An 11,834-nucleotide genomic window follows, 5' to 3' on the forward strand; every position below is an offset into this window, starting at 1 on the left:
TTTTTTTTTTCTGAGACGGAGTCTCGCTCTGTCGCCCAGGCTGGAGTGCAGTGGCCGAATCTCAGCTCACTGCAAGCTCCGCCTCCCAGGTTCACGCCATCCTCCTGCATCAACCTCCCGAGTAGCTGGGACTACAGGCGCCTGCCACCTCGCCCGGCTAATTTTTTGTATTTTCAGTAGAGACGGGGTTTCACCGTGTTAGCCAGGATGGTCTGGATCTCCTGACCTCGTGATCCGCCCGTCTCGGCCTCCCAAAGTGCTGGGATTACAGGCTTGAGCCACCGCATCCGGCCGTGGAAATACTTCTAAACTCATTTTAGAAGGCCAGTATTACCCTGATACCAAAGCCAGAGAAGCACGTTACAAGAAGAAAAACTACAGACCAATATCCCTGATGAACACAGATGCAAAAATCCTCAACAAAATACTAACAAACTGAATTCACTGACACATTAAAAGGATCATTCATCATGATTAAGTGAGATTTATCCCTGGAATGCAAAGATGGCTCAACATACACAAGTCAATAAATGAGATATACCATATTAACAAAATGGAGGACAAAAACTGTATCATCACCTCAACAGATGCAGTCAGTAAAAGCATGTGACAAAATTCAACATCCTTTCATAATAAAAACTCTCAATAAAATAAGTATAGGAAGAAAGTACTGTGACACAGTAAGACCAAATATGACAAACTCACAGCTAAATCATACTCAACAGTAAAAAGTTGAATGCTTTTCCTCTAAGATCAGCAACAAGACAATGATGCTCACTCTCACAATGTCTATTCAGTGTAGTACTAGATGTCCTAGCCAGAGCAATTATGCAAGGAAAGGAAATAAGAGTCATCCAGATAGGAAGGGAAGAATTTTTCTATATATAAGTTTTCTATATATAAGATAGATATGTATATAAAATATAGATATATAATATCTATATATTAGATGTATATAACGTATATAAGATATATATAATATAAGGTGTATATAAGATATACAGAGAGATATATAGGGATATATAAAATATATAATACATAGAGACATAGATGTATAAGATATATGAGATTTCTATATTTAAGACCATGTTATCAGCATTATCCCTGTTTGATGATAATATGATTTTATATACGGAATACCCTAAAGATCCAACCAAAAAAAACTGTTAGAACTAATAAACAAATTCAGGGAAGTTGCAGGATACAAAATCAACATATAAAAATCAATGGTGTTTCTATACACTAACAACAAACTATATGAAAAGAAAATAAGAAAACAATTTCATTTATAATAGCATTAAAAAAAAAAACTTCAGATAAATTTAACCAAAGAGGTATAAGACCTGTACACTGAAAACTATAAAACACTGATGTGAGAAAAGAGACACAAATAAACGTAAAGGTATCCATGTTCATGGATTAGAAAAATTAATGGTTGTTAAAATGTCCACACTACCCAAAGCAATCTACAGATTCAATGTAATCTCTAGCAAAATTCCAATATTTTTCACAGAAATAGAAAAAACAATCCTAAAGTTCATATGGAATTGCAAAAGACCCTAAATAGCCAAAGCAGTCTTGAGCAAAAGGAACAAAGCCAAAGACATCACACTCCCTAATCTCAAAATATATTATAGGGCTATAGTAATCAAAACTGCATGGCACTGGCATAAAAATGGGCACATCAACCAATGAAATAGGATAGAAAGCCCAGAAATAAGCCCAAGTATTTACAGTCAATTGATTTTTTACACAGGTGCTAAGAACACACAATGGGGAAGGAAAGTCTCTTTAATAAATGGTATCAGGAAAACTGAATATCCACATGGTGGATAACAAAATTGAATCCTTATCTCACACCATATACAAAAATCTACTCAAAATAGATTAAAGTCTCAAACATAATAAGACCTGAAACTGTAAAACTAATAGAAGACAACATAGGTGAAAACATTGTATTAGTTTGGGCAATGATTTCTTGGAGAGGACCCCAAAAGCAACAAAAGCAAAAATAGACACGTGGGATTGCATTAAACTAAAAAGCCTCTGCACAGCAAAGAAAATAATTAACAGACTAAAGAGACAATCCACAGACTGGGAGAAAATATTTGCAAACCATGCATCTGATAAGGGGCTCATATCTAAAATACATAAGAAACTCCATACCAAAACAAAACAAAACGATTAACCCAGTTAAAAAATTGACAAAGGACCTGAACAGGTATTCCTCAAAAGAAGACATATGAATGGTCAACAAATACATGAAAAATGCTCTCAACATCGCTAATCACCAGGGAAATGCAAGTTAAATCACACTGAGCTACCACCTCACGCTTGTTAGAATGGCTATTACAAAAAAGATGAAAGACAACAAGTGTTGTCCAGAACGTGGAGAAAAGGGAACCCTGGTACACTGTTGGTGGAATGTAAATTAGTACAGCCATTTTGGAAAACAGTATGGAGGCTCCTCAAAAATCTAAAAATAGAATTACCATATGACCCAGAAATCCTACTTCTGGGTATATATACAAAGGAATTGAAATCAGTATGTTGAAGAGATATCTGCATTCCTGTGTTCTTTTCAGCATTATTCACAATAACCAAGATATAGAAGCAACTAAGTATCCATCAACTGAGGACGGGATAAAGAAAATGTGGCACATATATACAATGGAATACTATACAGTCTTAAAACAGAAGGCAATTCTGTCATTTGCAACAACATGGATGAACCTGGAGGACATTAGGCCAAGTAAAATTAGCCAGGCACAGAAGGATAAATAGTATATGATCTCACTTATATACTTGGGGTCTAATAAAGTTGAACTCATAGAAGCAGAGTAGAATGATGGTTACCAGGTGCCTGGGGGAGGGCAGATGGGGAAGGGAGGGATGTTGGTCAAAGGATACAAAGTTTTAGTTAGATAAGAGGACTAAGTTTTAGCGATCTACTGCACAGCATAGTGACCACGGTTGATGACGTATTGTATATTTCCAGGAGTAGATTTTCACCACAAAAAATAAGTAGGTGAGGTGATGGATATGTCAATTAGCTTGATTTAATCTTTCTACAAATGTATACGTATATCAAAACATTACACTGTATATATAAATTTGTCAATAATTACATAAATATATATTTATATATTTATTTATATAAAACATAATACATGCTAAGTATAATGCAATGAACTGCAAAAGTTGTACAGGCTCCGAATAAATACTTTTTGAACGCCTATGAGCTAAATAAATGCAATACATCAGTCCCAGGTGTCTCTACTAGGGGGCCACACTCCCTCCCGTTCCATCATTTGCTTTCCTCAAGGTCGTCTCCACCCTCCTATTTGTTGACAGCCGGCCTCTGACCCAGTTCATCACTTTCCCGGGTTTCCGGGTGCCACCCTCTTCAGGTTTTCCTCCTACCCCTCCAGCCCTGCCCCTCTGGATCTCCCATCTTCCCAGCGCTCCAGACTGCATGCGGCCTCCCCGCCCCCTGTGTCCAAAAGGCAGCTTCCACTCCACGCGGGCAAGCCTGAGCTCCAGAGCCGTCCTGAAGCCGCCTCCTCCCGAAGCACTGGAGCACCATCCTCCCGGCTGCTACTCTGGCCCACGGACTAGGCCCTGAGCCTTCCCTTCCCGTACGCCCCATAGCCAAGCTGCTCTGCAGATCCTGACGGCTCGACCTTCAAACTACGTCCGGAATCCCACCCCTCTCCACGCCCACTGCCTCCACCCTGGCCACCTTCCTCGGTCAAACTGGCTGCCGCAGTGACCAGGGTGACCTTTCTGAAAAGGGAGGCTCTGTTCGGAGCCCTCGTGGAGCTCCCCAGCACAGCGGCCTCCCAGGCCCACCCGCTCGGGTGGGATTACTTTCCAACTCCCTTTCCTGCCCCCTCCCTGATCTCCAGCCGCAACGACCCCCACGCAGAGCCCGGAAGACCTTGGGCCCCGCACGTGCTGCCGGCCCGCTAATAGCTCGGGGTCCCCCTGGAGCGCGCCTTCCAGGCTTTCTCCTAGAGGCGCTGTGTCCCGACCGCGCTCCCGACCTGAGCCACGGCTCACCTGGGGCAGCTCGCGCCCCCGAAGACAGTCTCCCACGCCCCGCCCCCCGGGGTGCCTCCCTTCCAGCTCTCCGTACCCACCCACCATCCCCCACATCCCGTCCTCCAACCGCTACCCAGTCACCAGCCCAGGACCGCAGGGCAGAGGCCGGGCCGCGCATGCGCACCGCGGACCAGGGCTACCTCCCCCCTCCAGCCCGCGGCAGACCCTGGGCGGTTCGCGCAGCCCAGCAAGAGCAGTGCTCGGTCGGAACCCAGGAGTTGGAGCCAGAGCCGGAGAGGCCGCGGAGACCCGGGCCCGGCGCGGGCAAGGACGCATCTGCGGGAGGCGGGCGTGGCGGCTGGAGAGAAGGCCGCGGGGCGGAGCGGCTTAGCGTTCTGCTCGGCTGCAGCGGCCCCTGCCGGAGACCCGGGCTCCGGGGTTGTTTTTATAATTGAAGGATTGTCTGTTCTTTATTTGGGGTGGGGGTGGGGGTGGGAGTAGGGGTAGGGGGCGGCGGGTCGGGAGAGGCGCGGTGACTTTCTTCGTCTTTGTCAGCTTCCAGGGTTCATTCCACTGCCCAAATATGTAGTGAGTTACTACCGGCTTTGCTTCCTCCAGCAAACAGCTGGATCACACAACTTAAGGACAGAGGATTTTAAGTGTTGGGGTCATTTTCCCTGAAACGATTTCAAATGATGGTGAATTGGTTCCCAGGCCAGCCCACCTAATCTCGAACGCAATGATGAGTGCGCTCTGACTGCTGAGCTGAAAGACCCGGTGACTCACGTGGCTCCGCAGGTCCCCGTTCCCTTAAAATCGGAGTCTTTGCTTTTCTTGGATTCGGGCTTACCACCAGCACCACTTGGCAGAATGGAATTGCTTGCGGGCATGTCAATGGACTAGAAAGGGAAGTAAGTGGTCTGAGAACTTGGGGGCCAAAAATGTTACATTAACATTTTTTGCCTGCCTAAAATCTCAGCCACTTTCCACAGTTTGGCTGGAAATTCAGCCCATATTGAAGCCCCTCTCACTCCTGCAGGTGTTACCAGCAACTCAGGGGTTTATGGAGTAACGAAATTGAGGAAGGCCTCACATCCCGCTACTTTTTTTTCCCCTAACGTGTATGGTGCTTACTCTGAGCCAGACACTTTTAAGAACTTCACATTATTAACCAATTTAAATCATACCCACCACCTGATGAAATAGGTACTCTTGTCCCCACTTTATGGGTGGGGAAACTGAGGGCCAGGGAGGTCAAGTAACTGCTCGAAGTAGTAGTGTTAACTAGGGCAGTCCTGGAGAAATCGCTCAGAGGGCAAAACTGAGAGTACATTGTTTTCTTAAACAGTAGACAGCTGAAAATGCTCATCGTTTCTTTCTTTTTTTCTTTTTGTTTTATTTATTTTTTATTATACTTTAAGTTCTAGGGTACATGTGCACAACATGTAGGTTTGTTACATATGTATACATGTGCCATGTTGGTGTACTGCACCCATTAAGTCGTCATTTACATCAGGTATATCTCCTAATGCTATCCCTCCCCTCCACCCCAAAACAGGCCCCAGTGTGTGATGTTCCCCTTCCTGCATCCAAGTGTTCTCATTGTTCAATTCCTACCTATGATTGAGAACATGGGGTGTTTGGTTTTCTGTTCTTGTGATAGTTTGCTGAGAATGATGGTTTTCAGCTGCATCCATGTCACTACAAAGGACATGAACTCATCCTTTTTTATGGCTGCATAGTATTCCATGGTGTATATGTGCCACATTTTCTTAATCCAGTCTGTCATTGATGGACATTTGGGTTGGTTCCAAGTCTTTGCTATTGTGAATAGTGCTGCAATAAACATACGTGTGCATGTGTCTTTATAGCAGCATGATTTATAATCCTTTGAGTGTATCCCCAGTAATGGGATGGCTGGGTCAAATGGTATTTCTAGTTCTAGATCCTTGAGGAATCGCCACACTGTCTTCCACAATGGTTGAACTAGGCTCATTGTTTCTTAAATCGTTTTGTTTCTTTGTTATTCGTTTGTTTTTTCCTAGTCTCTTTATCTATAGGTAACCTAGCTTAAAAGAACTGTGGTTGGCCCGGGAGCTTCACTGCCCTTTGCCAAGTACCAGAGAAAGATAAGGCCTACTAGGAACCAGAGAAAACCAGAACCAGCCACCCCTTTTTATTTTTAGATCGTTAATACATCATTATATGCTCAACTCCCGACCCATAGAAGAGAATCGCCGCCATTTTCTGACTGCGTTGTATGAAGAGGCATGTTTATGAAATGCACCTGTGCATCTAGAGTTCCTCCCAGATATGCTTGCATACCTCCACACTCCACATCTAATGCCTTACAATTTCCCAGCTTCCCAAAGCTCTGGAAGAAGGGGGTCTTTAAAGTGAAAGTTTACTCCTTCTCCATTCCTGGCGAGGAATGAAACCCGCTTGCCTTTTTTTCAGGTTGGTGTTCTTTCTTCGCAACCAAGACAGAGTAGGAAAAGAATGCAATTTACCAGTAACAGTAGAGATGGGATTTGAATCTAAGTGCTTTGACTTCAAAGACAAGGTTCCAAGCTGCTACACATACCTCTTCTTATTAAAGTGTATTCCATTTCTTTTGTGCTTTCATATTAACCATTGTGAATTAATCCTTTCAGTTGGAAGAAGAGGGAGACAGCGTCTGTTACTGCAAACTTTCATGGTCCACAGGCCCAATATGTAGCCTTCACCACCCACAGGTTCTGCCACTTCTGGGGCATTGTATTCCATCAAGATCCAGGCACCTGCCATCCACGTACCAGCCCTGGAACTCATCCCTTCTCCCAGGCTTGGAAACACCAACTCTCCCTGACCAGTGTCCAGCCACTTCCTCATCTTGATACATCAGCCACTATCCTTTCCATCTTTCAGGCAACTCCAGCTTAATTTCTCGATGGCCTTGCCCTTCTGAAACAAAGGCTGTTCCCTTTTCCCAGAATGACTTTTCCTACTCCCTCCACAGTAACTCCCCTCATCCTTCCAGTCTCAATTCATTTGTCTCTTGGTGGGGCAGGGGGGCGGGTAGCCTTCTTAAACCCTCCTCCCTCCCAACTAGGTAAGGTCCCTTGTCTCTAATATAAGCTCCTGTAGCACTATGGCACTTACCCCAGTTGAGATTTTAAATGTATTTCTCTGTATTTGATTAAAGTTTCTCTCCTCCACCAGGCTGTGTAGGTGGCTTCTTGTTTTATTTTGCTCCCCGTGGTATTCCCAGCACCTCAGGATCCCTTACAGTAGATGCTGAATTAGTAAATACATATTAAATAAATGAATGAACAATCTCACAGGAAAAGCAGCCTCAAACTCAGAAGATAATGACTTGGCTATCTTTACCAAAATTTAAGAGGCAAATGACCTTTTCTTTCTTTCTGCTGACGAGTCTGTCTATAGCAGCACAAAACAAAAAATAAATAAACAAGATAGAGTTCATTGATAACTCCATCCTATTTATAGAGGTTTTCCTGGGACAGGTGAGTAGGTGATAGAAGAGTTCAGAAGCACATACACTGTAAAATAATTTTGCCTATTTCCTTTGGTGAAATTCAGACATGTCAACTTTTAACTCTGGAAAGAGAATCTCTCTCCATCCTGAGTTTTACATCCTCTTGGGATCTCTCCCTTTACTAGTTATCACTTCTGTCTTTCAGGGATGAACTGTCCTCTTTAAGCTTCTGGTGCAAATATAAATATGGAAATAGATGCCTAGGGATGGTGGACACCAAGAATGACCCTGCCCTGAGATGGAGTGTCACACACAGCACCATGAGTTGTGACTCTAACCTCCATCAGTTGGTCAGTGCATCTGCGTGTAACGTGTAGCCACAGCATTCTCCCAAACCTGCTACGCACAGCAACATTGCACACAGCACATCTTCAGAAATAAAATTGACATGAATAACTGAGAGGTGGCAGACAAGAAAACGGAGATTGCAGAGGTTTGCGTGCTCTGCAGTGAGGAAAGCTAGGTTGTCAGGACAAGTCTGCAACAGAAGGCAGTCTAGGGCCATGAGAACCAACACACTGTCTTTCGATGGCTGGATGGTTGGATGATGAGCCCATATTTTTTTTTTTTTTTTTTTTTTTTTTTTGAGACAGAGTCTTGCTCTGTCACCAGGCTGGAGTGCAGTGGCATAATCTCGGCTCACTGCAACCTCTGCCTCCCGGGTTCAAGCGATTCTCCTGACTCAGCCTCCCAAGTAGCTGAGACTACAGGCACCTGCCACCACGCCCAACTAATGTTTTTGTATTTGTAGTAGAGACTGGGTTTCACCATGTTGGCCAGTCTGGTTTCGAACTCCTGACCTCAGGTGATCCACTTGCTTCAGCCTCTCAAAGTGCTAGAATTACAGGTGTGAGCCACCATGCCCAGCCAATTAGCCCATATTCTTTTTTTTTTTTTTCCTTTTTTTCTTTTTCTTTTCTTTTTGAGATGGAGTTTCGCTCTTGTTGACCAGGCTGGAGTGGAGTGCAATGGCACGATCTTGGCTCACCGCAACCTCTGCCTCCTAGGTTCAAGTGATTCTCCTGCTTCAGTCTCCCTAGTAGCTGGGATTACAGGCATGCGTCACCACGCCCTGCTAAACGTTTTTCGTATTTTTAAGTAGAGACGGGGTTTCTTCATGTTGGTCAGGCTGGTCTCGAACTCCCAACCTCAGGTGATCCGCCCGCCACGGCCTCCCAAAGTGCTAGGATTACAGGCGTGAGCCACCGCGCCTGGTCCCATATTCTTAATATCTAGGAGCTCTGTTCTTCCCTTTTCACATTTATGCCACCCAGTTTGTTGTTTATGTTTGTTTTGGTGGAGGTAACCACGTTGATCTTTTGAAGATATTTAATGGCATAATGACAATGTGTCCCCCACTGCCCCACTGGAACAGAATTTCTCAAGTGGTCTTTTTTGTTTCCACCTTTAGCAGCAGATGTGGTTCTCCTTTCATATCTGCTATGGTTTGAACATGTCCCCTCCAAATTTGTATTGAAACTTAATCCCCATTATGGTGGTATTGAGGTGGGGCCTTTTGGAAAGCGATTAAGTCATCAGTGCCCTGCCCTTAGGAATGGGTTAATGCCCTTATAAAAGAGCCTTCAGAGAGAGTTTACTTCTCTTGCCCTTTTGCCTTCTGCCAGTGAGGATACAGTAAGGCACCATCTTGGAAGCAGAGAATATCCCTTATCAGACAGCAGTGTCAGTGTCTCCTTGATCTTGGACTCCCTAGGCCCCAGAAATGTAAGAAATTTCTGTTTTGTTTGTTTTTTGAGACGGAGTCTTGCTCTGTCACCAGGCCGGAGTGCAGTGGCACTATCTCAACTCACTGCAACCTTCACCTCCCGGGTTCAAGCGATTCTCCTGCCTCAGCCTCCCAAGTAGCTAGGACTACAGTGCCACCACGCCCGGTTAATTTGTGTATCTTTAGCAGAGACGCGGTTTCACCATGTTGGCCAGGGTGGTCTCGATCTCTTGACCTCATGATCCACCTGCCTCGGCCTCCCAAAGTGCTGGGATTACAGGCATGAGCCACCACGCCCAGCCGAAATTTAAGTCTTTAAGAAGTGTGATATAATCCAGTGAGAGGTCAAGGCAAAAGATTGAAGTTGAGGCAAAACTAGTGCATCGGCACTGTCCCTAATCACAACACTTTATTAGAGTGGTAAGAACAAAAAACGCCCTGAGGAAACACAGAAAAGAGCTTGAGTTTTAGTCTACTTCAGCGGACATTTGTCCATTTTATTACATATTTGATCTGTATTTATTTCATAAACAGATTTGATCACTTACTCCACTGAGTGTGTGATAAACACTGGAGGGCATGTAGAAGTGTGTTGTAGGCAACGTTCTGTGGGACTGAAAAGCACAGGATTTAAGAATCCAGTCTTCACCAATTCTGTCTAGCATCTTGAACCTCAGATTTTTCACCGTTCAGATGGTGCTAATAATGCTCATTCTCAATGCATTGTTGTAAGGATTAAATGAAATAATGTATGAAGAGTATTTAACATAGTGCCTAGCATACAGTACCACCCAATAGGCAGTTGCTGTTCATTTACTACTTTCCAGGACTAGGTTATGAAATTACTTTATATATTTCACTTTGAAATAACATCTGAGTAGTTATTAGCAACTATCAACCCCCTCATCTTTGTACTGTTTCATCAATCTCCTTGAAAAAGAAACCATATATCAACCCTCTTGCAAAGGCATAAAATGAATATTAACCAGATTCTGAAATTTCCGTCATGTCAAACAGGTGTGTTTCTAAAACCAGCAGCATCAGCAACACCTGGAAGTTTTTTAGAAATGCTGAATATAAATCCCTACTCTAAAATGCTCCATCAGAATCTGCATTTTCAGATCCTAAGGTGACTCTATGCACTTTACGGTTTGAGAGTTGCTGCCCTTGTTTACCTACCAGTGGAAGTTCAAGAGGGCATTCACCTGATGATTTTTGGAAGCAGAGGAGGAGAGTTAGACATAAGATGAGAAAAAAGCAGTGGAAACTCTTGGGACTTTCCATATGTCCTGGCCTCACCCGGGTCCACAGCCCTTTGAACTTGCTTATCCTCCCCATGATGGATCTGCGTGGTATGAGATACAACCAAGAAAGGCATATCTGGTGAACTGGCAGGAAAATGGGGAAGGGGGCTCTCTAGAAGACAGAGCACAGACTACGGGGACCCTGGAAGTGAATTCATCCTCAGGGAAGAAACAGGAAGGCGTGTTGAGCTGGTCTCAATAATAGCTCTAAGGTCTGGAGCCGGGCAGCAGGTCTAAGTAGACAGAGCATAGTGGTCATGACCCGAGCCTGCCCAAGCCAGTCCCCTTGACACCTTCTGAACTTTAAAGAGGAAAGAGCTTATGGAAAAGTAAAGCATTTGGCTCATTAAATTCTGTGATGCCTGGGGTCTAAGGATCTCTCCCAGGGCCTCTAAAAATATAAACCAAGAAGAGCAGGATTCACACATCATTACCCATCACACAGCAAAAATGATCTGTGGGCAATGGCCCAAGGAGACTGTTCAGCAGTGGATGGGGATGAGTCATCCTGCTGACATGGGCACTGGCATGAAAAGGTTTGAAGATGCCCCTTCACAACAAAAATCAAAGCAAAACAATACCTAGGATACTGTAGTGATGTACGTATGGGATATTTGACTAATAAAATAAGTAAATGGTAATGAGCTTATTTATACTCTTGGTGGGTAAGATCTGGGGATGTTCCAGTTATAGAGGAATAGCCATTTGATTCTTTTTTTATTTTTTTTATTTTTTCTATTTTTTTAAATTTATTTTTATTATACTTTAAGTTCTAGGGTACATGTGCATAACGTACAGGTTTGTTACATATGTATACTTGTGCCATATTGGTGTGTACCACCCATCAACTCGTCAGCACCCATCAAGTCATCATTTATATCATGTATAACTCCCCAGTGCAATTCCTCCCCCCTCCCCCCCCATGATAGGCCCCAGTGTGTGATGTTCCCCTTCCTGAGTCCAAGTGATCTCATTGTTCAGTTCCCACCTATGAGTGAGAACATGCGGTGTTTGGTTTTCTCTTCTTGTGATAGTTTGCTAAGAATGATGGTTTCCAGCTGCATCCATGTCCCTACAAAGGACGCAAACTCATCCTTTTTTATGGCTGCATAGTATTCCATGGTGTATATGTGCCACATTTTCTTAATCCAGTCTGTCACAGATGGACATTTGGGTTGATTCCAAGTCTTTGCTATTGTGAATAGTGCCGCAATAAACATAC

General features: G+C 43.9%; 1 protein-coding gene and 1 long non-coding RNA gene across 5 annotated transcripts in view; one reads left to right on the forward strand and one right to left on the reverse strand.

The window, feature by feature from the left end:
- The window catches only part of SIRT5 (sirtuin 5), a 39,934-nt gene extending 35,541 nt beyond the window's left edge, over positions 1 to 4,393 (reverse strand). For 2 of the 4 annotated variants that reach the window (XM_017891138.1, XM_017891135.1), the window contains exon 1: positions 4,270 to 4,393. The gene's annotated coding sequence lies outside the window, so the exon portion shown is untranslated. The other 2 variants (XM_017891133.1, XM_017891140.1) reach the window with 2 other exon arrangements.
- A 10-nt stretch (positions 4,394 to 4,403) lies between these two features.
- Positions 4,404 to 7,239, forward strand: LOC108541595 (uncharacterized). Its single transcript, XR_001888993.1, has 3 exons — positions 4,404 to 4,482; positions 6,502 to 6,607; positions 6,699 to 7,239. It is a non-coding gene; the product is annotated as an uncharacterized LOC108541595 (long non-coding RNA).
- Positions 7,240 to 11,834: the final 4,595 nt, after the last annotated feature.

This window comes from Rhinopithecus bieti, unplaced genomic scaffold (genome assembly GCF_001698545.2).
Source record: "Rhinopithecus bieti isolate Rb0 unplaced genomic scaffold, ASM169854v2 scaffold_19939, whole genome shotgun sequence".
Classification (NCBI taxonomy): domain Eukaryota; kingdom Metazoa; phylum Chordata; class Mammalia; order Primates; family Cercopithecidae; genus Rhinopithecus; species Rhinopithecus bieti.